The sequence below is a fragment of the Arachis hypogaea genome, chromosome 15, assembly GCF_003086295.3.
Source record: "Arachis hypogaea cultivar Tifrunner chromosome 15, arahy.Tifrunner.gnm2.J5K5, whole genome shotgun sequence".
NCBI classification, from domain to species: domain Eukaryota; kingdom Viridiplantae; phylum Streptophyta; class Magnoliopsida; order Fabales; family Fabaceae; genus Arachis; species Arachis hypogaea.
In genome coordinates, this window is record NC_092050.1 from 73214487 (window position 1) to 73217915 (window position 3429).

Here is a 3429-nt window from a genome sequence, read left to right on the forward strand (position 1 = left end):
GCTATTCTCAGAATTATCGCACTACCTGGCAGCAGATAGATCTACGGATACCATCGTTCCCGTCTTAAGGGAATATCGGCTTCCGCACTTACCTTGGAGGCTCGCGTATGGGCACAGATTATGTCCCATTACGTCTTTCCGGGCACCCACGAGTCCTCCTTCACTACTGACATGGCCATTCTACTATGGTGCATCCTTACAGACCAGCCTCTGAACCTACCAAGACACATCCGGAATGCTATGGGAAACGTACAAATTGCGGGCAACTTACCTTTTTTTGCCTTGGTTTCAGATCTCATCTCAGCAGCCGGAGTCTCCTACAGAGCTGGAGACACCAAAGCCATACTCCCACGGGATGATCAGTACGTCCCTAACGGGAAATATATCAGACCTCCAGCAGCCACTACAAGCCAGCCTACTGAATCGGCTGAAGACATTCCTCCTTCAACACCATAAGCACCTACAACAAACCAACTACTCCATCAGATACTTGAGAGGTTGGATCGGCAGAAATACAAAGCAAAGCTAAGAGAGCGCCGTAACAAGCACCGATTCACATACCTCAAGGAGCTACTTAAAGGAAAATACAGAGACTCAGACACCCCGGACTCCACCTCCTTTACCAGCACAGGGAGCCATGACGGTCCCGACTATGGAGATACTGCTACCAGCCCACCTTTGTTCCTGACAGATGGCACCGAGGACGGTGCAAAGCCTTAAGTATGGGGAGGTCGGTCAGTACCTGACTTCCGTAGGTAATTTCTCTTCCCTAACACCAATAAAATAGGATATTTAGTTAGTTTTTCTTTTGTAGAATAGGATAAATTGCATAGTAATAGGTTAGTTGCATGCATGTTCTACTTGATTAAAAAGACAATAAGTTTCTTCTAAGACCCTATTTTTAGAACAAAATTTCACTAATTTTAATCAAAACTTTTATGATAAATTTGCTTGAAGTTGTATTTGGAACACGGTTTTTGAGCTAAAGAACACACGACCTGTGAGACTCTGAGCCTAAATACATGGTTACATTATTTAACCATAAATATTTTATTCTTGTGTGTTTACTTCTCTATGATTGTAATCTATATTTTGTTTCATCCTATATGTCCAATGTTTAATATATTTCTATGCTTGCATATGATTGAGGCCATTATTTGTTTAGCTCACTTATCACAAATAAGTCTACCCTCTCCAATTACCTTTGTTAGCCACTTTGAGCCTTTAAATCCCATTTGTTCTTTATTTCACCACATCACTAGCCTTAAGCGGAAAAATAATTATATATCCCAATTGAATCTTTGGTTAGCTTGAGATAGAATTGTGTGTTAATTGAGTATGGGAAGATTGTGGGAACAAAAGATAATAAGAGAATGTGTCATGATAATATAATGGGAATTTGGGTACCTACTCATGTGAAACTGTAAAAGAAAAATTAAAAATCTATGTGCATTGATAAGCTGTGTTTATTAAAAAAAATCCAAAAAAAATATCCAATAAATAAATAAGGGGACAAAATTACCCCAATGCTAAGTTAAAATTCAAGGATCAATGCATATATGATAAAATTAAAATAAAAGTTGATACATGAGTATGGAATGTGAGAAGGAAATTCTGGGTAGCTAGGTCTGAAATTTAAGTTATATAGAATATATATGTGTGTTAGGTGAAAGCTTGGGTTAATTAAAGATTCAATTTATAAGCTTACTTAGCCATATATGTACCCTTTACCTTGGCCTCATTACAACCTTGAAAAGACCTCATGATGTTTGCATTGGTATATTAAATGTTGTTGATTGGTTAGGAGAAGAACAAAAATTAGAAAGCATGATTAGAGAATGATAGAGTGATTATCCTATACACTAGAGAGACTAGAGTGTACATACATCATCAGTGAGGGTTCAATGCTTAAATTCTATGTTCCCGCTTTCATGAGCTACCTTCTTGCATTTTTATCTGTTGTTACTGCATAAGAATTGAATTAGTGGAATTTGATTTGTGATTGTCTTGAAGAGCTTATTTACTTTTAACCAAGTGGACAAGAATCATATAGTTGCATTCACATACATAGGTTGCATTGCATTGCATGAGTTTTACATGTTCTTACTCATTTAGTTTATCTCCTTTAACTAAGCATGAGGACATGCTAATGTCTAAGTGTGGGGAGGTTGATAAACCATTATTTTATGGTTTATATTGTGTTTAATTGTGTGATTTTATCGAATCTTTACCCACTTATTCATTAATTTAGAAAGTGAAGTTAGGCGCCACCCTATCCACATCAAACTCCCCCAGGGTGTCTAAAATTTTGTCTAAATGCGCCTGTGTCTGTTCTAATCACTCTGCATGATCAAAATACTCATAAAACAAAGGAAAAATAGTAGAAACTCAAACAAAACTAATTAAAACAAAGCAAAAATCAAACTTAAATATACGAAAATATCAGGTTGCCTCCCGACAAGCGCTTCTTTACCGTCACTAGCTTGACGGTCAGTTCTACTAAGTCAGCAGATGAGTTGACCTTTGGCGATCAATCTCACCTCCAAGATAATGCTTCAACCTCTGGCAATTTACTGTAAACTTTCTGTCAGAATTCTCTTCCTGAATTTCTACATGACCATACGGTGATGCTCTAGTTATCACAAACGGTCCTGACCACTGGGATTTCAGCTTTCCGAGAAAGAGTTTGAGGCTAGAATTGAACAAAAGTACTCTCTGACCTGGCTCAAAGAATCGTATGGCAATCTTCTTGTCATGCCATATCTTGGTTCTCTCTTTATAGAGCTTGTCATTCTTATAGGCAGAGTACCTGAATTGATCAAGCTCATTCAGTTGAAGCATCCGCTTTATTCCTGCAGCTTGGGCATCAAAGTTCAAAAACCTTATTTCCCAGTATGCTTTATGCTTCAACTCAACTGGCAAGTGACAGGCTTTACCATAGACCAACTGCTAAGGGGACATGCCAATAGGAGTCTTGAATGCTGTCCGGTATGCCCAGAGAGTGGTGCACGAAAATTACTTCACACTATGTAATTCCGCACAACTAACCAGCAAGTGCACTGGGTCGTCCAAGTAATACCTTACGTGAATAAGGGTCGAATCCCATGGAGATTGTTGGCTTGAAGCAATCTATGGTTATCTTGTAACTCTTAGTCAGGAAAACAATTCACTTATCAAATTGAATTACGAAAAATAAGAGAGTATGAAATAAATACTTATTATGCAGTAATGGAGAATATGTTAGGGTTTTGGAGATGCTTTGTCTTCTGAATTTCAGCTTTTCTCTTGTATTCCTCTTCCCCCATGCATGCAAAAGTGCAAAGTTCCTTCCATGGCAAGCTCTATGTAAGGTGTCACCATTGTCAATGGCTACTTCCCATCTCCTCAGTGAAAATGGTCCAAATGCTCTGTCACAGCACGGCTAATCAT